Raw genomic sequence first — 27,056 nt, forward strand, 5'->3', positions numbered from 1 at the left:
CCAGGAAACACACGGGGAGGAGGGGTAGCTGTGATCTTTAAAAAGATGCTGTCAGTAGAAATTCTACTATCAGAGACAGTCGACCTGGCTGATCTGCTTGGGGTGAAAGTCACAGTAAACAGCTCATGCTGGGTGGTGCTAGCGGTCTATCGCCCTCCCAACGCAACCCCAATTTTCCAGGACTTATTCGCCCCCATTATATCAGACCTTTGTACTCGCTTCTCGAAAATCTTAGTCACAGGAGACTTCAACTTGCACTGGGATAAACCCCATTGGGACGCTCCTATGCGCCACTTGGACAACTTGATGTCAGCGCTAAACTTTAAACAAATCGTGAAGGTCCCCACGCACACCAAAGGTCATACCCTTGACCTGGTATGGACTACAGACCCCTCACTAACACTGAAAGAAGTTGCCCCATGTATTTGGTCTGATCACCATCTAATATCCTGTGAGCTACGTATTAAGGGCCAAATAATCAAACCAACATTGGAGGCTAGGAAAACCCGCAAATGGGCAGAGGTCGATTTGAGGACCCTGACTGAGGTATTCCTGCCCAGAGACTGTCCCCCGAACTTAGATCATAGCCTAGATCAGCAATACGCGGATTTAACGCGTTCCCTGACACTAGCTATTGATCAGATAGCGCCAATAAAAATGAAGGCGCTAAAAGGCCCGGGTAAGGATGCCCCATGGTTCACGCCAGCACTGAGGGACCATAAAAAGAAACTTAGAGCCCTAGAAAGAGGCTGGAGGAAAACTAAACAGGACTCAGCCAGGAACCTCTACCGTGCCTCCTTGAACGCATACAAAAAACATATCATCCTTGCCAAAGCCGAGTACTACGAATCCCGTCTAAGTAAGGCAGTCAACGTGCAGAAAGAGACTTTTAAGATCCTGTCGGAGTTGACCAAAAAACCAGACAGTGTTCAGTCTCCCATAAACTGCAATTCCTTTCAGGAATACTTCTTGGAGAAAGTAAGAACCATCATCCAGGATATAAAAAATGGGCCGCTTAATGGAATGGCTACATCTATAATTCCCCAAAATCAAACTGACTGTGCCATCACACTGTTTCCAGAGATTGACATCTTGAGCCTGCAGCAGTTGATGGCCAGAATCAAATCTGGATCCCCAGCGGACCCTTGTCCACCCAAAGTTTTTCAGGCAGCCCGTCCCCTATTGGAGGAGCAAGTCATCCATCTCCTAAATAGATCCCTGGAATCAGGACAACTACCAGCAGCACTTAAGGAAGCGCGTGTAAGACCGCTGTTGAAAAAACCTGGTGCAGACCCGCAATACTAAAAAATTACAGGCCGATCTCTCAGCTACCATTCCTCTCTAAAGTACTGGAGCAACATGTACTAAAAGCTTTGTCCACGTACTTGGAGTCCCATTCCCTGCTTCACGAACGACAAGCAGGGTTCCGAGCACACCACAGCACCGAGTTGGTGATGCTCTCGGTGCTGGATGAATTGAGAGGCTTGGCTGACGGTAAAAAACCGAGCGCCCTGATTTTATTAGACCTTTCAGCGGCGTTCGATACCGTCAGCCATGCGCTGCTACTGGGAAGGCTGAGTGACTTTGGCATCAAAGGCCGGGCTTTCGAGTGGTTGCAGTCCTTTCTGTCAGGAAGGACACAAAGAATACAACTCGGAGAAGAAATCTCCGCAGTGGGAGAAATAGAATGTGGGGTACCTCAGGGCTCGGCCCTATCCCCACTGCTGTTTAACCTATATCTGCAGCCTCTGATTGCCTCCCTGGCGAGCATGGGCTGCACAGTATATAACTACGCAGACGACACGCAGCTGCTGCTGAGTGTTGACAATACAAACACCGCCCAACTCCACACTCAGAATATCTTGAGACACACGGTCCAGTGGATGACAGGAAACCTCCTAAAAATTAATCCAGACAAGACTGAGGTTCTGGTTATTTCATCTGCCACCTCACCATGGTGTGACCTCTATTGGCCCGCAGAGTTAGGTCCAGCCCCAAAACCCAGTTTGAACGTGAAGAGCCTGGGGATTAAACTGGATTGTGACCTCTCTATGGTCAGCCAAATCTCCTCAGTTGTGGGCAGCTGTACTAATATTATCCGACAGCTACGGAAATTAGTGCCTATCATTTCCCAATCTATGCTACGTTCCATCGTCGCAGCTACTGTGATCTCACGCATAGATTATGGAAATGCCCTCTACCTTGGCCTACCAAAAACCTTGATAAATAGGCTACAGGTGGTGATGAATGATGCCGCCCGTCTTATCTTCAGACAGCCAAGACACACTAAAGCATCCCCCCTGCTACATAGCCTCCATTGGCTCCCTATTAAGGAGCGAGTGGAATTTAAAAGCTTGTGCATCGCCCATAAAGCCATCTACGGCATGGCACCCGCTTACATTAAAGATCGCCTGGCAATGTATAGCCCAAAGAGAGTTCTTAGATCCTCAGACTCTCAGCTATTAGTTTGCCCTCGGTATAAACTTGCCACCAAGGGCGGAAGAGCCTTTTCGGTGCTGGTTCCGCATTTATGGAACACACTACCTGAGCCACTACGGAAGGAAGGAAACCTCCTACGTTTCAGAAAGGGGCTGAAAACGCTGTTGTTCAGGAGAGCCCTGTGAGCCACCTAGGCTAGTGGATGCCCTCTGTACTGTCAAAGTTGTTGTTTACCATCGATTCCCGAGCGCTTAGAGGCCTGTAGGTGATTGAGCGCGCTACAAATTAAAAATAACAAAAAATAAAAAAATAACAATTTACTCCATAAATAAGTGTGGAGAAGTGTGGCTCAATGGTTAGAGCGGCAGACCCTGATGCAGAGGTCTAACCCAGGACCAGGGTTAAATTTCCCGCCTCGGCGGGTCTTGGGCTCAAAATTCCACGGACCTGATCATTCTCGCCTCGGTGCCTATTCCAATCATGGAGGCCCATTATGCAACTCTGGGCAATAGCTTGCTTAATCTCCACAACGCCCCCCACAACTCTAAGGATGCCTGGCATCCACCTTGGGGGTGCCCAGGAGTGGATGCCTCACAGGGAAAGCCAGGATGAGTTCCACAGCAGTATTCGTACAAGTGCCTTGAGACCCTTGCGGGTGAGTAGTGCGCTATACAAGTATCAATTTTTTATTTTTATTTACATAGCTTGGCTGGAGCACATTTATACCTGATTTGCCAGCCGTAAAACAGAAGTAGATGTGGGTGTGTATTTTGTGAAGGGGAATTGTTGTACTCTCTCGTGGGTATGTTTTTGTTTGGCAGGCCTTCTTAAAACCCCTCCTTTAATTTTCCAAAGCCAAACCCATTATTGTAGTAAGTATTCCCCATTTCTCGCCTCTCTCCCTTCTACATTTACTGTTAAAACCTTAACCTTCATGTGAGTGAATTGCTGTCACCAGAGCGGAGATCTCTAAAAAAGTAAAATTGGAGAGACAGAGGTGGGTATCTCCAGCCTGAGGTTTTTTAACTGAACTTTGGAGTATATTCAGGAGTGCTACTTTATGTACTCCAAATTTGACTGTGTGAATAGGATCGATGTGCCATTACAACAGTAGGCCCTTTACACCTTTATTCTATGATGCATTTCACTTTTGAAAATTTTGTAAAACAGTTTGCATTCCATATGTTTAGAGTCAAAAATTAAATGTGTTAAATTCTAGTGTCTTCAGATTGTCTCTTTCCTTATCCAAGCACAACTCTGTGGAACAGTACTTATCTGTGTTAGTCATTTGCTTTCATTTGCTTTCTGCTTACTTTTCTAAAGACCCCCTTCTTTGATCTTGTATGCGGAAAATTAAGCATTTATTAATCAGTTTCTTCTGGGTAGGTTCTTGAAATGCGATTTGGTGAATCAATTGTATAGTGAATGGGTCTGTATAATTATTTTCTTTCATGAAGTTCTTAGAGCTTGGGGCATATTTACAAGCCCCTATTGCCACCGAACCATCACTTTTATGATGTTCCGGTGATGTAGCACCATTTTCAATATTGACAAGGCGGTGCTAAGCCACTTAGCATGGCTGAACCCCACCTTGAACTATACCCCTTTCTGTTGCAGTTCTCTGTGGTAAAGGGGGCATGCAATAGGTGTTGCTGTGGGCGTTCCATAGCAACACCCATTTCTTTTTTACGCTGTCCCAGATTTAGATGGAGGTGTAAATCTGTGGCAGCGCTAAAAACTAACTCCATGCAAGAGCAGGTGTTAGAATGGCGCACAAGGAGAAATGCTTTTATTTGATCTCGTTTTTGCTTTTTGTATGTGGGCCTCATTCTGTAGCACACATAGAATTAACAAATAGCCATTATGGACTGTTTATGTGCAGGAAGGGACACCTGCTACTCAGGCACCCTTGCACTATAGTGCAAGGGTTCCTGCGTTGGCTATAGGCAGCTAATTTTAGTGCCAGCGTTAGAAAAAACACAGGGGTGTCCCGTATTGGAGTAAATATGGCACATCCCTTTGTTTTGATTGCTGCCAAATTTGGGGCTGCTCTGCGCTCCGACATTTTCTAGTAAATATTTAATTTTCTATCAAGTTGACCCCATCTTATACCTTTAAAGGCATTCTCCTTTATCGTCCACCGGGGTCCAGGACTGAATTTATCTCTGACCTTAGGTCCACTCTTGAAGCGTTTGCCCTTGACAGCTCCCTCACTGTACTAGGTGATTTCAACTTTCATTTTGATAAACTCGAAAACTCAGACACCGCCACTTTCCTAGCGGATATGTCTACCTTCGGTCTCCAACTTCTCGTGAAGTCACCTACGCATGAAGGGGGCCACATATTGGATGGCATCTTTACTAATTTGGTGGACTTACAAGTCACCCAAATCCTTCCCCTTATCTGGTCAGATCATTATGTCATCCTGGCATCACTGTCTATTCATGACTCTGCCTGCCTCTAAGTCCTCGCCAACCGTATTTGGCGTGGGGTGATATCGATAGTTCCAGTTTGGAAACTCTTCTGACAGAATCCACCCCCCTTCTATCAGCTGATCCTAACACCACCACTACTCAATTTAATGAGTGGCTGGGCTCTGCGACCACTGAATTGGTCCAGGTCAAACAACGATCTCGTAACAGATCTGTCCCGTCGGCCCCTTGGTATTCAGAGGTGTTATGTATCCACAAACAAAAGTGTAGGAACAAAGAGAGGCATTGGCGGAAAGATTATTCAGAAGAAGCTAAAATCAAGTACAAAGAATCGGTGGCTAAATATAAAATCTTAATTAGTGAGGCGAAGAAAAAGTACTACTGTGAGAGAATTGAATCAGTAAAAAACTCTAATAAAGCACTATATGAAACCACCAAGCAGCTAGCTGGATATTCCCCCAACCTGACACCTCCCCCCTCCCAATCACTCTGCGACGATCTATCCAATTTCTTTTTTAGTAAAGTTGAAGACATTTATCGGGTCTTCGCGAATAACACCAATACCTCCACTAAACCACCCGCCTCCTACACTGGTCCCATTTTCTCGCAGTTTGCAGATGTCTCCAGCTCCCAGATCCGGAACATCATATCATCTATCAAATCGGGCTCTGCACTAGACCCATGTCCCCTGAAAGTCTTGCTGCCGGTCATTGAAGTGGTTCTCCCAGCTATGACTGCAATCTGTAATTCTATGTTTAGTACAGGCATATATCCAGATGTCCTAAAAAAGACCCTTATTAAACCATTGCTCAAAAAACCAAACCTCGACATGGAAGAACTAAAAAGTTATCGTCCTATCGCTAGTCTCCCAGTCTTGGCGAAAATAGTCAAAAAAGCTATGAATCTTCAACTATCAGCCTTCATCGAGGAACATAATCTACTGGATGAATCTCAGTTTGGCTTTCGCCAATACCACGGAACGGAGACAGCCTTGGTTAAAGCGGCGGACGATATAAGATCTATCCGTGATGCTGGAGGAACAGCAGTCCTGATACTGCTTGACCTATTGGCGGCCTTCGACACGGTCGACCATACCACCTTGGTCGACCGTGTCGAAAGCATGGGTATCCAACATAATGCCAAGAAAATTCTTGCATCCTTTCTGGCGGACAGGTCCCAGGTGGTCACTATTGGATCTTTTCACTCACCCTCCTTGTCACTGCCATGTGGAGTCCCTCAAGGCTCATCTCTTAGTCCGACACTATTTAACATTTATGTGTCGGACCTTGCCAATGTCATTCGGGCACATGGGATGAGCCTTACATCCTACGCAGATGACACCCAGCTGGTCCTCGCCATCAAGTATGATGGGCATAAAATAGCTAATAACTTTAATCTGGGCATGCTGGCAATAGGGAATTGGATGGTCTCCAACTGTCTGAAATTAAACTCCGACAAGTCGGAAGTGATCATTTTCAGAAATTTGACCCCGGAATGGTCCTCCCTTTGGCGGCCGCTATCATTGAGCCATCCACCGGCTCCGGTCAGTAAGGTGAGGAATCTGGGTGTCATGTTCGACAACCGTCTTACTTTCCTTCCTCACGCAAATCAGATCTCCTCTTCGGCCTTTCACAAACTACGGCTGATTAAAAAAATCTTGCCATTTCTTCCTGAGACAGCTGGAAAAACCTTGGTGAGCTCCTTGGTATTGTCTACATTAGATTATTGTAATGCACTGTTTCTAAGTGCCCAAGAAAGAGTGCTATACAAAATGCAAATTATCCAAAACGCAGCCGCCAGGCTCCTTGGAAGAATCTCTAAACATCAATTTGGGTCAGAAACTATTAGAAAGATACACTGGCTTCCTGTTAGAAATAGAATCAAATTTAAGGCCCTCTGCATAGTGTATAAGGCTCTACGCAACGTGGGACCAGCCTTTTTTACTCAAAATCTTATTCCCTACAGTCCCTCTAGAACACTACGCTCCTCCAGTTCACATGAACTGGTGGTACCCCGTACCAAATCTGTCTTATGGGGTGACAGAAGATTTCTTGTAGCAGCACCCAAACTATGGAACACCGTGCCGCACTCGATTAAAACAAGCCCCTCACTTTGGTCTTTTCGAAAGCAACTTAAGACCTGGCTTTTTAATCTGTAAACTCTAGCTCCCCTCTGATGGTTAAACACTGCAGATATTCTCTTAGCGCCGAGATGCCCACGGGCCTTCGTTCGCGCTCTATAAATGCTTTTAATAAATAAATAAATAAATATGCACCCCGGTTTCTTTAGAAGTTACTTCTAAGCTACTGCAGAAAAGACTGGCCACAGAAACATGCTCTTGGCCCATGCTTGAAGTGTAAAATTGGGGCTAGCAAAATAGTCTTGAAGATGTAAACCAATTTTTTTGTGTGTTGAGCAGCCTGAGCAATGCTTTTGCCATAAAAAAACTTTGTTTATCCCATCAAAAGCATCTCCTCAGGATGTCCACACATCTCCCTGACCAATACTGGCAGAATATCTTCTTTGAACAAACTGACCATTAAACCCTTCCCCCACACTATTCATCCTTCACAGACCACAAGAAGTGACTGTTCCTCTGCCATTTCTTTCTACCTTCTAACTTGCTATTTCTGTTCTTATCCTGAACCTCATGCGCGCTAGCGGAATTCCGCTCCTGCGCTGAGATTTTCGAAATCGCTCTTTTGGTGACGAGCTGGGCTCGTCATCAGCGTGCGAGGAGGCTACGCCATGACGAGCCCAGCTCGTCATCAGCCTGGAAGGGGTTAACTTTTAACTAAGTGTGGTTTGCACGTCATAAATGCCCTTGTTATGAGCCCCAGTGTACCCATATATGAAGGCCTAGGTAGCTGCTCGACCTTTTACCTACATTTGTCCCCCTTGCTCTCCATAAAGGCACTGGCGCTGAACTTTTGCCTGGTTATGTTGTGAATAAATGCTGTGTGATTTTCTTTGAAAACTAGCCTAATTTATTATGCATGAGGATTCTTAGAATCATATCTTAATCCCCTGCCCAGGACATACACAGCAGGATTACCATCTTTTGTATAATAATTCTGTACAAAAGTCACAGCTGTCGTCATCCTTGGATGACAGGCCCACAGTACCATTACACATTTAGGTAGAACCACTGAAGGTTATTTTTGGGTATAAAAGAAACACATCTTCACTGGGCAACCAGATGAGAAGCTTCCATGCTGACACAAGACGCTGAGATTCCTGCACGCAGAAACTACAGCACGCAGTGGTCTAACATCACTTGTGGGGTGTCCAACTCGAGACTAAGATGGAGTCCTTCATTCTCTCCCATCAGGTAATGGGGTTGGCTCTTACCTAGGGGATTCTTGGCTTTACACCCACATACATGCTAGGTATACTTAGATAGGGAAAAATAGTAGGAGTATGCTTGATTACTGCCATGTATCTATATACCTGCATATATGCACTGTTTTAGCACCATGGTAGAATTCAACCTTTTATTTACTCTGTTGGTGCTGGTAATCGTATATATATGTTTCTATCTAATGATTGTCACATCAAACATGTTTTATACTAGAATGATGCCGGTTCAATAAATACTTATTGAAAACGTCCTCATCATTTATTCTGTGTATCTCTCCGAGACCAAGTGAGCACGAGTGACTGAGCGAAAAGTAGTGTATAGTTTCCATGATCCCTGAATGATCAAGGGTTGTCATGTTCAATAGTTGCCAAAAACTATTGTCTCCTTGGTAAGGTTAGGGGACTTACAGTGGCACTGTAAGCTAGCTAGTCTAAAGGCTAATATATCCTTTGGGGGTATCTGGAATCAAACTTGACACCAATACTGTAAGTTTATGTTGTCTAAACATGTAGATCTTATGTATTATTAGGAACTACATGACACCCTGAGTACAAAATCAAAAAGACCGCAAGTTTTTGTATGACTTTGTTTTATTTGTACATAATTTGCACTGAACTGTTGTCATGAACAATGTTGTCTTTTTCGAGAGCCTGATAAAAAAAATGTATTTTTATTTATTACATTGTAAAGGAGGATAGCAAGCCTAAGCCTTTAATAACAACCAGTTTCAATGATCACCTCTACCCAGTGAGGTACAATAAACAATCATTCCAGTGCAGGGATTAGGGGATGGTATTGTCCAAGGGAGGTGCTACTATCCCCTAAGGATAAAACCCAGAAAGAGATTGTTGCATGTGTAACAACCTTCTCACCTATCTCCAACAAAATTAGGAAGTAAGTCCTAAAACATTGGCCAACGCTAAATGTAGGTACCCTAACTATTGAAAAACCACTTTTTGCTTTCAAAAAGAGTAAAAATTTAAGGGACCATCTTGTAAGAGCGGCATTACCATCCCCAGCCCAAAATCCCACTATTGACCTACTGTGGGGACTGCCCCCTATTATAGGACATGTTAAGTGTGGTGGTTGTAACGTCTGCGACTTCACGGTGGAGGGTAAAGATTTCACCCACAATAGTATCACGTATGAGAGACGGTCATTGTCAAACTGTAACACGCAGAACGTGATTTACGCCATTGAATGTCCTTGTCCTAAAATGTATGTAGGGCAGACCACACAGAAAGTGAAGACCCGCGTCTGCCAACATCGGAGTAAAATCAGGTGCCATACCGTCAATGCACCACTCGTGGATCACTATAATGAAGCAGGGCACAATGAGAATGACGTCAAATGGACTGTTTTGAAAGTCGTCAAACCACCACCAAGAGGCGACAACCTGACTCAGATGCTTAACAGAGAGGAGCTGAGGATTATGATTCAATTTAACACTATCCGCGATGGTCTAAATCGCGCTGAGGACTGGACAACATTATTGTAATTTGAAAATTCTGAACTCTCAAAATCTCAATGGACTGGAGATTATGTATTTATGAATGAGAAAATGAGTTTGCCCTACTGGCCACTAAATCTTTACATATGAAAATTAATGAATTGTACTTCATGTAAATATCTTATGTTTAAACTTTTAATCACTCTATCACTGCGCCGATAACTTTAGTCACTTTTGCACAATTTCACGCTCACAACCCCCGCTGCAGCATACTCCAATGATCATTACCCCACTCCAAGATGGCGCCCATGTGCGTCTTGTCCTTTCTCCATTTCTTATGTTGCACGCTTATCAAGCGTCTTGACCGTCTGGCCCCAGTGACTGCGACTCGGCAGAGCACCCAGGGACCTCAGACACTACGGAGGCACTGCCTCCCACTGGTAAGCAGATTGAGCGATTGGCGATTAACGCTATGCTGGCCCCCCGCATTCTTACACTGAAACTGAGTTTTTATTGCAGACTCGTTTTGAGTATTACCGGACCTAACAGGCCAATCCCCTCCGCAAGGTAAGCTCGCCTTCCCCCCTTTTTTAAAAAAAACTACGGTCTTAGTTGCAAAACCCCTGACTGATAGCAGCCCCTGTAATTATTTATCCCATAGAAAATTCTGCCCTAACGGAAATGAGGTGGACATAACGGAACGACCCGTACCAAACAGGTAATAGCCTTTGCTGCTGCACATGATCTTTGAATCTAATGCAAATGAACCCGCAGCGCTCATAAATTGCTTATAATTTGTCATCCCCCACCATTCAGGCGAATATCAAAACGAGGACCTATCTCAATTTATTAAAATTCCCTGAAACCCCCCGACCCATATGGGTAAGTGGTCACTCTAAGAGGTGGTTAATGTGTGAGCACGAATATGCATGATACAAAAGCGGTCATGAGTGCCCCCAAATGCTGAATAAATGCGGACGCTGTGTGAAAGTGACTTAGTAATATTTATGTAATTCTAATAAATTTTGTTGATCCCAGGAACCAAAGTGAAGTATTATCTCTCACATACACATGTCACGTACCTCACCACTCGTATGACTCAAGGCTATAGACACGTACTGCAACAATCACGTGTTCCAAGGCTAATGATACCACTTGCATGGATTTAACGAACACGATAAGTCGGTTCCGATTACAGTGCATTGTCAGTTTTTTCAGAGTACAATTAAGTGGGTTCATGCATATTTATTATTTTATTTTTTCTTTCTTTTGTTTCCCAACCCTCCTTATTCTTTGTTCCTATTAGGCGGTTGTGTGTTTAACTTTTTATACCAGGCAAGCAAATGTATGTATTGTTAGTCCTGATGATGGTCCCGCAACGTTGAGCATATGGGATCGAAACGTCGACTTGTTTTAAGTGTTTTCACAGCCCTACTATTATGTCTGATTTACGCTGTGTCTAGCACTTTTATTGGCACTACTTTCAATGTCTACTGAATTACAAGTGGCCAATCATGCTCCTTCTTGCCTAAAAACTCCCCCTGTTTGTCCCTGAAAACGGTACAGGATTGTGCCCTTCCACACCCCAGTATTTGTTTCATTGTAAAAAATAAACTACCCTGTCCGGCTGGACAGTGGCCAATATAGCTCCCATTGTGGACTATTGTTTATCTGATTTTGAATTTATATACTCTTGGGGACCACTGTTGTTCTTAGACGACAGGGATTAGGGGATGTGCCATGTGTCAACCTGTGTGATAAGGGATCTCCATAGTGCAAGAGAAGCAGTATTAGGAAAATGATGGCACTGCCATATTGTATGTAATGTTTGGGCAAAAGAGGCCACCATGGCAAAATGCTGGTCCTAGCAATGGAGGCAAATATTTACATAAGGGGCACCCACAGGACATTTTTAAAACCATATCTGCCGGGTGCTGCTGTGTGTACTGCGAGCACCCCGATTCCTCCGACCAGGACCAGAGCTTCAAGTAACCATGGTCAGGGCACCTGCTAAAACACTGAACGCTTATGTGCTGCTGGAGTAAACTGGCCTTGGAATTCTCTGCAAACTGTATTATTCTTATATTTATTATATTATTACTATTTATTCTTTTATGGCCTTGTGCCTAAATAAAGATTTATTAAGTAAGTAAGTGAAACTGGCCTGTCGGGCCCCTGTGGACAGGCTGCTGAAGATGCTGTGGCACCATAGACACTTTTGACCATTTTGTAAGAGTCAAAAAGGACTTTTGAGTAAGGCCTACTATTAGAAATTCCCTGGGTGTAGCTATCAGTGAATAGGGAATAACCCCGAACACATTACAAGGAGGAGTGTGGGAGAGGGATTTTCCAGATAAATACTAGAGCCTTGACCTCAAGGGGATTGTGTTGTTGCTTATGAGTGTTATGTCTTTGAATTTGTAGAGTCAGAAATAAAATACTTTTTCATATAAAAGCAAGTATTTGATTGGACATTGATTCATTGACATTATTGTGTGCACTTTGAGTCGTGTTCACTAACCTGTATCTAGAAGGGGTTCTTGGCCCAGTTGCCCAGGACCCAGAGTAGGTCAGACCATGGGACTTCAGGATTAAAATGCCTCAGCCCCCATAGTGCTCTGCGGCCCTCTGAAAGAGGTTCTGACAGTGGTAAATTGGATAATATGTGCTACTTTCATTTAAATTATGTAAATATTACATGCATTATGCCTAAAAATGTGATAACGTTTTCATATGCCCACTGTTTGCTCTAGTTTTTCATTTAGCGCTATTGTGCTCGTGAAAGTCAAGGATGCAAAGGCCTCTATCCAGCATCACAGCTGATGTTCCACGGTAGATTTGGGATGAAGGCACACCTGCCCAGCATCGACGACGCTCACGATTGTTTTTGGGCTAATGAATGAGTCACTGAATTTGAGCTTCAACTAGTTCGAGCGACCATGTGTGTGTTACTATGCAATCGCCCCGAAGGGCGCAGGGGTCCCTGAGTGAGCTGTCCATCATAGTGGGTAAATGGCGGGAAGACGGTGCACAGCGCGAGTGTGTGAGCGGGACCAAACGTGCGGGGCTTCAATGCGAGTTCACATGCCTCTTGTGTGTATAAAAGGTCAGAGAAAGATCAGTTCAGCAGATGAAGAGAAAGAAGCTCCTGGTCACAGGAACAGCACGGGTATTGCGCTCGTGAAAGTCAAGGATGCAAAAGCCTCTATCCAGCATCACAGCTGATTTTCCACGGTAGATTTGGGAAGAAGGCACACCTGCCTCGACGACGCTCACGATTGTTTTTGGGCTGATGAATGAGTCACAGGAAGGGCATGTTGTAACTATTTTACGATGGCGCCAGCAAGCTGCCAGCGCCATCCTAAAATACTTACTAAATTAGCTTCAACAGGAAGCTCTAATAGATAAAATAAAGCAGGTGCGAGCACCTGCCTTATTTTATCTATTAGAGCTTCCTGTTGAAGCTAACTTAGTAACTATTTTAGGATGGCGCTGGCAGCTTGCCGGCGCCATCGTAAAATAGTTACAACAGGCCAGGCTTCAACTTTTGCCCCCGGAATAATCCGCCGCTCGCGGATTTGCGAATTCTCGGTAAATTCGCGGGAGTTCGCGGATCGCGAATTTACCGAAAATTCGCAAAATCCGCGAGCGGAACGGATTTTCCGCTCATACTTACTCACAACAACGTTAAGCACAAACATCGTTTTGCGTACGAAAATTGATTGATATCTTATGTATCATTTAACATTTATATGCATTAATTGTGTGTCCACTCAACATTGCAGTAAATCTGGGACTGAGTTCACATGTAAAGTACTGGAGAATGCTCTTGTGGGGGCAACTGCTTAAAAGAACCTTTAGGGCTAAGTGGTGTTTGAGGATTGCCCCTTCATCAGTGGACTTCAAAACCAAAGATACACTTCAGGTGTAGAACACATCTGCCAAGCACTGCCCTTGATTTCCATTCAGGAGTGAGCCCTGCTGGGAAATGGTTCCTTGCTTAGGTAGATAGCTTCAAAGTAACACATTATAGGCGAAACTGCTGTCAATGCCATTTTGAGAAAATGCTCACTCACAAATTTTTTTGCATGTTCTGCATCTTCTAACACCAATTCAGGCTTATGTTCACTGCGTAAGGAGGAACGTATCGAATCTATGTCTTCATCCTGTTTCTAATTACATGCTTCTGGGATATTCATTTCTGGTCTTCTTGAGGTAGGGAGCGAATGACTGGGCAATTCTCGTGGTTATGTTCACGGTAAAGGAAACGCCTGTCAGATCCTTCGAAGGTGTTTTTGAAAGCATGACTGGATTAACACATAGAAAGTTTTGTCAGAAATGGGAAGTATATATTACCGGCCACTTTCAGACTCGCCTAGCTCTGCACGTCTGTGTTAACCAGCTGGGAGGAAATATGCTTTTGGGTAAATATCAGAGGGCCATAATTATGTGCATTAAAACTCTATCCAGCGAAACAAGCTCCCTTTTGAAATTCACACCAAGCCTCTGCCTACATTGTCAAATTAAGGGTGAGGCAGGACAAAGTTCGAGGTTTTTTGGGTAATTTTGTTCGGGAATGGTTAGTGGTGCTGAGGAAGGGAAAAACATCTAGAAATTCCTAAGTGGATTCTTGCCTTTTAAGCTTTTTTTTTTAAGGAATTCCTTCAGTGTGCCCACCATTCAAAGCCCATATGTATGTGCTTGACCGCGTGAAAACCCAATAGAAAAGAAAGTCTTGAAAAGGGATTGCACAGGATGTAAATATAAGGTTAAAGGTCAAACTTACTGCCATGACCAGCGAATACATATTTTTAGAGGGACAATTGCCTAAATAACTGCACTATCTGCATTCGTATTTAACATTCTCTGTCTCCGTAAACATGCACGTACATGACGTACATCCATCGTAAATCATTTAACCTAGAGCTAGCCATTTCTTCCCAAGCCCTGAAGTCTTCACATTCCAAGAGGCTTTTTCGCTGAATGCTGTGAACTTTGTCCTCTGAAGGTTGAGTAAATCAAGCCTTCGCTCCACCAGCTTTCCGATCCCGCCTTTTATTCAACACTGCTTGTTTTGCTGCCAGCTCTCCAAACACAATGTCCTTCGGTGAAGATGGATGCGGACGATAGAATGTCTGAGAAACTACTACGGGAAGCCTGAGGTGATGAAAATAGGGCTCCTTTAAGCCAGCCATGTTTGTGCAATGTTCCCTCCCATACGAACAAGAGAGAAACGGGTTTTCCCTGTTACCATGAAAACCGGGGAAAGTAAAAAATACTTCTAAGAAATGGGTTGAACATGTTTGTCCTTTACCATGGATTACTTTGCAGTCCAGTATCCCTCTGGTAAATAGTTTATGGCAGCAATGTAACATTCCATTATTTCAATAAAAAGGGCTCCGGGCCAGTGTGGCCTCAGCTCCCACTATATCATGCAACTCACTCAGAAAATGGAGCCTACTGTCATACGATCTAGTGCTGGTCTTAGACCTAATGACATCTTGAGCCAAGTGGATTGAACCACTGCCAGGAAGGGGGAGTCAAAGGGAAGATGTTAGATAGATCATGAGTAGATCAGCAGTAGGATGTGTCACATTGACCTCAGCCAAGCAGGTAACCAGCCACATGTTCACCATTGCCTTAGGGTCTTGTAGGCGTTCCCATGTTTGAATCAAACTATCTCTGTGTCGGTGCAATGCTAAAGATAGAGTTCACAGTGTTTGATTCAGGCGAGACGAAAAGGGAGCACGAGCAAGTTATGAGAGAAAGAAACAGAAAGAGAGATATGTTCAGAAAGAGAACGGCAGAAAGTTAGACAGACAAGGGACTAGGTCAAAGAAAATGAGGGAACACCAAAAGGAAAAACGTAGTAGTGATGGATTTGTTAAAACTAATTTGAATGCATTTTTTCAGACATATAAACAAGTTTTAACATTGAGATGCTTCATTTAATTAAAAATAAATTAAAAAAATGGACCAAGGCATGAGAAATATTTTTTAGGATGAAATACGTTTTTACTATAAATTATCTCATCTACTTAAAGGATATTTTATGAAAGTTACAAGACTAATAAGAATGCGTAGGCGCCCCCCGCAATTAGAGGTAGGGGGGCCATTAGTTACGTCATAGGCAAGAGCCTGGGATAGGAGCCCGTTGTTTGTGGTGATACGGGGGCGTGATGTCATCCAGGTGCACCACGGGTCGGGAAGCATTAATGCGGTGTGCAATAGGAGCAGACCCTTTTTCCTCTGCATCACGCTTGGTGACACTCAATGAAATTGTGCTCACCGGCCGCTGCTGTTCCTGCTTCACTCGTCCCATCATCCCTGTGAAGGTGAGTTTGTTAGAGGAGGGATGAAGGGTGCGGTAGAGGGGACCACAAGTATGTAGCGTTTTTTGTTGCATTGTTTTCTTTTTGTATAGTTTCATGCTTTAAGACTGTTTTGTGAGGCGTTCTGATGTATGTGTCCACAACTGGGAGCTGGTAAATCCCGCCATTTGCAGCATGTTCTCTTATGTTTATTTTTTTGCCTTAGCCTGTGTGTCAGGGTTGGGGATCAGTACTGCCAAGTACCATGCATCAGGCGTAAGACTAACTCATTTCAGTGTGGTGCTCCGCATCACTGCACTGAAATGCATTGTCCGGCATAATGCATAGACTTGTCAGTCTCAGGTGCACACTCAATGAAGGGAGGCAAACTTGTGTGTTGCAGTTGTCTGCAGGCACTGCCTGTGGTCTGCCTGCGCCGGCACGCTGCTTCTGTGGGCTTGGGGCGGTGCTGCCAGCTGTGCTAAGGCCTGGCAGCTGCAGGCTCTCTGCTACAATGTATCACCCGCAGCGCCATGTGGCTCTGAGTCAATCAGCATCACTGACATCAAAGCCGGTGCCCAATAGTTACTATGAAGGGTGCCCCTTGGGTACCTCATGTCTAAGTCTGGGCAGTGAACTCTGCTCCACTCGTGGAGTTTGCTGAGTTTTCCGCCCTCTGCGTTACGCTGAGCTTTCGCGTAGCAGGATTTTTTCCCTCATCCGCACTCAATGTCAAGTTGGTGAGCAAGAGTGAGGAAAATCCACCTCCCGGCGAGATTTTTATTTGTTCCAATCATCAACGTTAAGTTGGCGTGCGCCGAAAATTAAGCTCCTGGCGATATTTCCAAATGCGAGCAGTCAGATTTCTCATTGTGAGTGGTCACTTATGCTTGCGACCCCTCGTGTTGAGAAACCGTCCGTTCGCGTTGAGAAAGCTGCCGCTTGAGTAAAAAATCAACTTGAGTGGCAGAAACGAATCAGCGCCCGCTTGCGCTGTGAATGGTGCCATTTGTGATGATTGCACAGTGTGGAGAAGCACCCAGTACTGAAAATCACAGCGAATGGCATTTATCTAATGCACTCTGCTGCTTGCAGTGCTCCTTGTGGCTCGGTGGAGTTTTTTTTGCACTTTGCAGAGTTCCGCGTACTGGAATTCCGCAAACTCCGCCCAGGCTTACTCATATCCTGCTGGCTGCCAGAGAAGGGAGTTTGTTTGTGAGGAAGCCCGCCACAATCATGGCGCAGTGCTGTTGCTTGCACTTGATCGGCTGGGATGCCGCACTCTGCTATGGGCCAATATAATCAAGGCCACCCGGGCTCTGGTGTGGGCTATTATATTTAAGGCCGCAGCAGCATTCAGTTATAATTTCCGAGCCAGCCAAGAGAATTAGGGCAGTGGATGGGTCAGTCACGGAGAATCATGACTGACTGTCACTGTCGGTTTGCAGTGCCAACTGCCAGGACTCAGTGAGGACAGCTGACAGCCTGGACCAAAGTCTAAGGCACATTGGCATGGGGGTGCCTCGCTCGCGGCCGGAGCCAGCTCCCTTGTTGCAGTGTGAGTCGCCAATGCGCCAGTCATGCTGATTGATAAATGATGACAATTGTTTCAGCCACTAACCACCCTTGAGTGTTTGTCAGTGTTAAAACAATTTGGTGCTGTGAGGGGCAGGACGTGGAGTCTGAGGTCCTTATGCTGGGTCCTCACCCTCATCTTTGCCTTCAGTAATGTCAGTGCTGGTCGCTCAGGTCCTATGTGTTTCACTTGTCTTCATTGCTTGATTTTGCTTGCGCGAAAGTGTCACTCATAGTCTTTGAAATGTCACTAATAATTACACTGAAATTATGAAAATATCACACATAGCAATCTGGAACCTTGGCAGTGATGGGGGAGAAACAATTTCTGGTAGGGGAACTTGCTACAATGCATCAGGTGTGCTGTGCATGCAGGAGGTAGCGGTATCAATGCCAGCATTCTCTAGCTTTACTGTCTCCATTTGATGCTTGCCGTTCCTGCTGTATGTTGTTCACAGGCATAGAAATGGTGCTGGCCTAGCCGTGATCTCACTCATGAGTTGGTATGTCTCGCCCAGTGCAGCTCCGACATCTCTCTTTTGCTCACTGTCACTGCTGACTGCAAGGCCCCGGCGCCTTCAGGCATGGCGCTGGCGGCATCAGTGGTTGAAGCGGGATGTGAAATGCTGCCGCACCCTGTTCCAATGCAGGAGAATCCTTGGCCTCTAGAACAATATAGGAATCTGACCTGAAATATAGTAATCAGGTGCTAAGGTGAAGTGCTCTAATCCCCAGCTAACTGGCCAAGCCCACTATTTGTTTCTTAAGCAGCCTAGTGCAACAGTGGTGCAATATTCTTGTGGGCTCACTGGTAAAGCACTTGTCTGCAGATCAAGAGGTCCCTAGTACATATTCTGGTGCTCCTTTGCCCTATAAGTAACATATGATCTATGTTATTCTACCGGGCAGGTGGGGTGGCAGTCACTTGAGTGTGCACAGTCACACACATACGGTACCTCAAGCCAGTGGGTTAGGCTGGTCGTTTAAAGATTTTTAGGTCTTGGTATGTCACGCCTTACCTGCCTTTTCTTTCTTCCACTTAGTATGACCCCCAAAATGTGCAAGCCTGAACATGAATAGACCTGCTACGCTGGAAGAACTTCGCTCCTTCAGGGAGATCTGGAAAGCAGCGAAATCTCATGGCATTGATTAGGCCCTCAAGATGGAGTCTGAAGGCCGGGGCATGGACCAGCAGCCGGCAGCGCCTCTCCCTAAGCAGCAGAGAAAAGTACCAGCATGCTACGAGGACACCCTTCCTACGCCAAGGAGAAAGACCAGTACCCAGGCACAGGTTGCATCCACAGTGGAGGGTTAGTCAGTGGGGCAATCGCCTTTTTCCCATGCGGGAGGGCAGAGTTACATTGAGCACTATTATATTGCTCATGTGGGGGCTGTGGGCCAGAGGAACATGGTTATTTTCTCAGCATTCCAGGGTGATGGTGTCTCTCTGGCCAGGTCAGCCCCTACACTTGTGCAGGCGGCAGCAGTAGCTCTGTACCCGCAGCCTCCAACTGGAACTGCGGTTGCTGCCACTTCCTGTCCTATACTCTGAACTGCACTGGTAGTAGGGCCTGGGCCAGCATCTACATCTAGTATGGTAACTCCAGGGGGAGGTGAACACAGTGGTGCAGCCAACCAAGTTAAGACGCATCCAGCGGATCACTGGTCACACTACGGTTGGCGGACAGGGCAGCCAACACTATCCGCCAATTCCATGCTTTTCGGTTCAACTTCAAACCCTCTGTCCCCTTTTTTGGCAATAGCATGGCATGTGCCAGCAGAAACTTGGGAAAAGAACCACAAAGGTCAATTTTGTGATGTTTTTGACTTAATAAATGCAGCTGTGCTTCCGGGGAAGACAAAAGCCGGGAAGGAGGGTGAGCAGAATCTAAAGAAGGTTTGGGTTGAGTTGTCCCTGAAGAACTGGGTAACAGGTTTTTCCATTTAATCAGCTATCCTAATGGGAAAGTTCCCTGCTTTGGCTCCCCAGTTGTTTGGTTATATGTCTTTAATACACAGTGCTGTGTCCTAGTTCCAGGGCTCAGCCTGGTTACAATACAACATCAAATTTAGGCAGCTGAAGGCGATTAGGCCGAGATAGCATGGGATTTAAGGGAGATTAACAATTGGCACTCCAAATTCAACATGTTTCCTTCCTTGTCAAAATATTCTCAGTCCTTGCGGGCCAAAAAGATGTTTGGGGACAAAAAGTCTGCCTGCTGGCAGTACAACAAGAAAGAATGCCACAGTAGAGCAGCATGCAAGTTCAAGCACAGAGGTGCTTTGCAGAAGCTCATCCTGCGGAGCACAAGGGCATCCCAAGATGAAGCATTTTAAAAAACTTGGAAAACCAATGGAGCAGCCCAAAGCCAAAGTACATTGAATCTCCCCCGATACCAACCAAGCTCCTGTAACCTGTCCACCTGCATGTGTTATCTCTCCTTCTCGGAAAATACAAAAATAACCACAATGCTCACCTTCTGCACTATGGTTTTAGGGATGGTTTTTCCATCCCTTCTAATGCCGCTCCAACTCCAGCGCCGCCCAATGATCAAATGTCTGTGATGTGCCAACCTGAGATTGCTACGGAGAAGATACAGAAGGAAGTGCTGGCGGGGAGGGTGGCCAGTCCTTTTGATTCCCCTCCATGTGCAGCTCTGGTCTGCTTGCCATTAGGGCTGGTCTCAAAGAAAGAGCCAGGCAAGTCCCGGCTGATTCACAACTTTTCCCCCAGGTTTTCTGTCAACAATGGTCTGGAACAGGATTTATGTGTAGTGCATTACACTGCCTTTGATGAGGCGATCTCCAAGCTGCAGAAGCTAGGGCGGGGGCATTGATGGCCAAATCTGATAGAGATAACTTTTCACCTCATGCTGGTACATCCCGATGACACACGCCTTCTGGGTTTCCCTTTTGAAGAGAAATTTTACGTGGACTTGTGCATGCCCATGGGGTGCGCCATAGTATGCTCCTTGTTTGAGTCCTTTAGTAGGTTCCTGGAGTGGGCAGTCAGGGACTTGGTGGCCTCTGATGATGGGGTGCATAACCTAGCTTACTTTTTGTTCATGGGGCTCCTGAGCTAGCCAGCATGCGGGAAGACCCTGCTGGGATTTCACAAACTGGTGGAAGTATTGGGGGTACCGTTGGCTGAGGACAAGACCGAGGGCCCAACTACCTGTATTTCTTTCCTTGGTATAGAAATAGACTCAGTGGGAGGGGTGTGTAGGCTTCTCCAGAGCAAAATGCCTGCCTTCAGGGAATCTATTGAATCATATCTCTTGGTCCAAAAAGTCAGGCTTCATCAACTGCAGGTATTAGTCCATCAGCTTAACTTTGCACTTGAAGTTTTTTCTTATTGTAATACTTTATTCGATATATTCATATCATAAAAGTACAAACATTACAAAACTAAACATAAAACCAATGTACAAGTATTACATCCATTTCATCTTAAAAGGGGTTAAAATCCATATACATGAAGCCAGTGTACAAGATATTACATCCATTACATCTTAAAAAGGGTTAAAATCCATATACAATTAAAAAGGTAATTACAAAAACCTGTGGTGTATTCTCAATAATATTCATATATCTAGAGGTAGTGGGAGATTAATTTTGGTGTTACCTAACAGCCTGGTCCGTATGAACCAAGCGCTAGCAAGATACTTTGCAACCCCGCAGACAATATACAAAGATGTTGTATCAGTTAAGAGTATACATAATGCAGTTCTGAAATCTCTAACACCCAACTCCCTACACACAGGGTTTAACCATTTTGATCTAGGATGCTTGTAAGCCTTACAAGCGAACAAAAAATGGGGTAGAGATTCTTTCGTGCATGGGCAGCCTGGACAAGTAACGTCATGATCCCTCGCTCCTTTCCACCCCTCTATAAACTTTTTAAGGGGGGGTATACCATAGCTCCTCTTCATAAAGAGGGATCTATCTCTTGAGATTTGAATATAATCCAAAAAGGGCTCTAACTTCCTAGTTGGCTTGTGTTCCAGGAATTGGTTAGTCAAAGACCCCCACTTTGTGCTTTTTAGATCCTCAGCCTCCACCCACTCCCAATATATATTTTTAACAATGTGTGTGTGTGTGTGGGTGGCTCTGTGTGGGTGGCTCTGTGTGTGTGTAGGTGGCTCTATGTGAATGACTGTGTAGGTGGTTCTGTATGTGTGTGTGGGTGGCTTTGTGTGGGTGGCTCTGTGTGGGTGCAAATGCAATAGATTAAGCTATTGGCATTGTAAATGACAATGCCATTTATTTATATTTTAAAAACAAAAACATAAATAAAAATAATGTCATGAGCAATGCCAATAGCTCTCACTTTAACAATGCAGAGACCATTGCATTGTAAATGCTTGTTTGGTAGATGTTATTGTCGATTCACAGTGTAGCACGTTACCTATTTAGATTTGTGTTGACACGCTGCCATTTGAGATGCCATAGACTCATTTGTTTATTTGCACTGGTGAACCGAGATATTGAGTTTAGTTTTTGCTACATAGTTCCCAACTATTCAAGTTACTTGGAAGTTATGCCCCTTTACAGTGTTCATTTTATGTATTCTTGTGTTTTTTCCATCACTGCTCTCAACCCTGTTTGATAGAGAGAAACAGCTCTCTCGTGCCAACTAATGGTCATGCGACTTTGTTGTAGTGACTACCTTGAATTCTTACGTATCATTGAGTACCTGGCATACCTCAGATTCATTGAACAGTACAAGATGTAATACTTTTCTGATACCACAGAATAATTCAAGACTATACATTTGCCTGTAGTGGCGATGGTAAGTACTCACAATAAAACTTTGGCCGCAGTGTAGAACAATGGAACGAACAGTGCACCTTTTTTCCAAAAGGCCAGTCCTCGAACTCAAGGAATTTTCAAGTAGACACGACGGTTTCAGTCATTTGCATATCAGTGCCTAATAAAAAGACAAAATTAGTTAATTTGACAAAGTCGCCATAACTGCGTTTTGACACAATGAAGAGGAATGCTCATCATACATGTTGTTTTGATACCAGAGGAGATAACTCAAAGTTGCTTGCCTTTCAGGCCTAGGAGGGAAGTCACCTACAATATAAAATACAATTTCTGAATTGTCATACGATTGGGATTCATTGGCATTTCTATGTTCATGTCCATTTACTACCGCTCCCGGGTACCACCACGCTCTATGAAAGGAACATACTGGATACTTACACCCCAGGTGATCCTTGGTCAGGTACACAGTCTAAATATCGATACCTAATTGTCGACCTACACAAATATCGAGTTGGAAATATCGAAGGTACAGAATTTCGATGTCAAGAATATTGTTGGACAGAATATAGACCCTAAGGTAAGTAATATCAAATTTATATTGATGTAAGTAATATCGAAGTTAGTAATATCGATAGCATATATATCGATGTAACTAATTTCGATGTTACTAATATCGATATTTGTATTATTTTTATGTATTTAAATATGTATGTGTAATATGTTTTTGTTAAGTATTTAATTTTTTTTCAATTATATGTGTATTATTTGTATATATTAATAATGTTATTTTTAAGTAAATTTTATGTTTTAGTACCGGAGCGGGTTGTGGGTTTATAGGGGAATAGGGTGGGAAGTAATTTAAATATAGAAAATTAATTAGTAATTTTTAGGAATTATAAATGAATTTTAATTAATTTTTGTTTTTATTTCTGTAGCGGGTTGTGGGTTTATAGGGAATTGGGTGGGAAGTAATTTAATTGTAATTAATTAATGATTTATCAATTTTTTTGTTATGGATAATTATTTTATTTATAATTAATTATTAATTGGCAATTAAGTATTTAAATTGATAATTTATTTTTTAATTGGTAATTAATGTTTTTAATTGTTATTTAATGGTGGTAATTGGGAAATAATTTTTGTAATTGGTAATTAATTATTTAATTTGTTAATAATTTTGTTAATTGGCAATTAATATTTTTAATTGGTAATTATTTTTATTAATAGGAAAATATTTGTAATTAATTGGTAATCAATGTTTAATAAAAAGTATTATTTGCTATAAAAATAATTTTATTGTTTAATAATTTTTAAATGTGAATTAATTTTAAATAATAATTTTTTGTAATGAAAACTATTTTATTGTTTAATATTTATTATTTGGTGAGTAATATTTATTAAATATTATTTATTGGTATTTGTTGTTAATTTATTGTCAATTAATTATTCAAATGTAATTGCTTTGAATAATTAATAATTGTTTGTAAATGTAGATTTATTTTTAAATGTAATTATAAATTATTTTAAATATAAAAATTATTTATAAGTATGTTATATTTAAATCCTACGCTATCCAACGCTTTCCCTACTGTTGCACTCTCTGGAGTGTGAATAGTAATTTTGACCCGTACGCTATCCAACGTTTTCCCTACTGTTTCACTCTATGGAGTTGGAATAGTAATTTTTACCCCTGCGCTATCCAACGCTTTCCCTACTGTTGCACTCTCTGGATTTGGAATAGTAATTTTTACCCCTACGCTATCCAACGCTTTCCCTACTGTTGCACCCTCTGGAGTTGGAATAGTAATTTTTACCCCTACGCTATCCAACGCTTTCCCTACTGTTGCACTCTCAGGAGTGGGAATAGTAATTTTTACCCACCCGCTATCCAACGCCTTCCCTACTGTTGCACTCTCTGGAGTGGGAATAGTAATTTTTACCCCTACGCTATCCAACGCTTTCCCTACTGTTGTACTCTCTGGAGTTGGAATAGTAATTTTTACCCCTACGCTATCCAACACTTTCCCTACTGTTGCACTCTCTGGAGTTGGAATAGTAATTTGTACCCCTGCACTTTCCAACGCTTTCCCTACTGTTTCACTCTATGCAGTTGGAATAGTAATTTGTACCCACCCGCTATCCAACGCTTTCCCTACTGTTGCACTCTCTGGAGTGGAAATAGTAATTTTTACCCCTACGCTATCCAACGTTTTCCCTACTGTTTCACTCTATGGAGTTGGAATAGTAATTTGTACCCACCCGCTATCCAACGCTTTCTCTACTGTTGCACTCTCTGGAGTGGGAATAGTAATTTTTACCCCTACGCTACCCAACGCTTTCCCTACTGTTGCACCCTCTGGAGTTGGAATAGTAATTTTTACCCCTACGCTATCCAACGCTTTCCCTACTGTTGCACTCTCTGGAGTTGGAATAGTAATTTTTACCCCTACGCTATCCAACGCATTCCCTACTGTTTCACTCTATGGAGTTGGAATAGTAATTTGTACCCACCCGCTATCCAACGCTTTCCCTACTGTTGCACTCTCTGGAGTGGGAATAGTAATTTTTACTCCTACGCTATCCAACGCTTTCCCTACTGTTGCACTCTCTGGAGTGGGAATAGTCATTTTTACCCTTACGCTAACCAACGCTTTCCCTGCTGTTGCACTCTCTGGAGTGGGAATAGTAATTTTTACCCCTACGCTATCCAACGCTTTCCCTACTGTTGCACTCTGTGGAGTGGGAATATTAATTTTACATTCTACGCTATCTAATGTTTTCATTACTGTAGTTTTTTGGGGACTTTAAATAGTAGTTTTATTTATTTATGTATTTAATATTTTTTGTATTATTTTAGATTATGTTGTATTTATTTAAGTTTAAAAATATTGAAAGTATATATATATATATTTTTATTTATTAAATATAATTGTTTTTATTTGTTATTATTTTATGTATGTAGCTATTTTTGTAATTTATAGTATATTTTAATAATTTCTAAGTAATTAAAATAATTAATAAAATGTATTATTAAGTAAGTATATATTATATGTTATGTTTATTTTAAATTAGTTTTATTATTCAATATGTAGTTTTTTATTAATTTTAAACATTATTAAATATGTTTACATATGTTTATTTTATTTATAAGTATTATTTACTTTATTTTACTTTTTTTTAAAGAAAAAAAACACAATATTTTTAATTACGATATTTTTAATATCTATATTTTGGTTTCGATATTTTTGTACTTACCATGTTGTAGACAGGGTGTCGATATTCCAGCGTCGATGTTTTGTAGGTCGATATTATGTCAGTCGATATTCTGTCAGAGATTCCCTTGGTCATCTTACCTGGCTAACTACTTGTCTTGTGAGGGTAGAGTATGCTGGCATTCAATGTGACCTAATGCCTAAAAACTCAGGCTCACATCCACTTGTGCGCAGAAAGGAATTTTGCTGGCCCTACAACAGGCTTTGAGGATTATTTGGTATATTAGGAACATTTCTTGTCGTCATCATGATATGGGTGGGGGCTGAGAGAAGATGCTTCCGTTTATTTTAGTTCTCTGTAAGGGTTGGGCAAGGTTGCTGTCATGTATTGTTTTCCATTTACAATTTATAAGGCAAACTGAAGAAGGCAAAGCAACACTATTGTCCAATGTGTCCCCTCACTCTCTAAACAAGAAACAATTTGAAATGGGTTTTTAGTTTCCATTAAGTAAGTGCTTATTGAATTTTACCTTCTTGAACTGAGTCACATGAACCTCTGCCTCACACAACATCTTGTTTTAGTATTTTTAGCAGAAAAGGAAAGGAAGCTCTCATTTAGGGAGGATGTGTGGGAGGGTGACATGTAACTAACCCGGATTCTCAACCCAATGAGAGTCTTGAGCATTGGCTGATTGACTGCTCAACAGATGTCACCAGACAGGATGGGTGTCTGGAATGGTTACGAAAAATCTACTACGCATGTGACAATATTGAAATGGAAATTGTAAAAAATGTTTAGCAGAAACAAAGGGTGAATTACTAGAACCACCACTACTTGTATGTGGAAGAGTTAAGGGTTTTTAAGACTTAATAGGCTTCCACTTGATAATCCTGTCATCTGACAAAACTGCTGCCAACATGGTGACCATCTAAGTCACCAGATTAATGTCATAAAACCCAAAGTGAGTGCCAAACTAGTCAGAAGAATGTTAAAATAAAGTACTGGCTAGTCTCTCCTGAAAAGCAGAAAAGTGTGAGAGGGTGTGATAAATCCAGCACAGCAGCATATGAAAGTTGACTTCTATTTGTCTAAGGGCCTAATTTATATTTTGGTGGGCAGGTACTCCATTGTAGATGTGATGGTACCCTTTCGCCAAACACTTGGTGTGCCTGCTTCATTTAGGAATAGGCAGAGCTTAGGTTTTCCATTGATGTAGCTGCAATTGTCTGCATCTATGGAGAACTACCTCTGACAGCCTAATGGGGCCGGGGTCATCAGAGGACTGACATTACACCCACTGCCTTAATTAGGTGGATAGTGTGATGAATTTTTTTCATTTCTGTCCTCGCCAGGAAAAAAGTGGTGCTTCGGGATAGAAAAAATAATGACTTAACAATAAGGTGTGGGGGTCATTAGTTTCATTTCCTGAAACAAACTCCAGCTTTAAGGGTTTGTTGTGGAAAAACAAAAACGTTTGAAAAGTTTGGTCAATGGCCATCAAAACC

General features: G+C 42.9%; 1 protein-coding gene across 1 annotated transcript in view; it reads right to left on the minus strand.

Annotated features, from left to right (window-relative positions):
* Window positions 1–27,056, minus strand: part of COL8A1 (collagen type VIII alpha 1 chain) — a 223,282-nt gene that overhangs the window by 89,572 nt on the left and 106,654 nt on the right. Inside the window, exon 2 of the mRNA XM_086934446.1 lies at window positions 22,373–22,498. The gene's annotated coding sequence lies outside the window, so the exon portion shown is untranslated. The remainder of the gene's footprint in view (window positions 1–22,372; window positions 22,499–27,056) is intronic.

This window comes from Lissotriton vulgaris, chromosome 8 (genome assembly GCF_964263255.1).
Source record: "Lissotriton vulgaris chromosome 8, aLisVul1.2, whole genome shotgun sequence".
NCBI lineage: Eukaryota > Metazoa > Chordata > Amphibia > Caudata > Salamandridae > Lissotriton > Lissotriton vulgaris.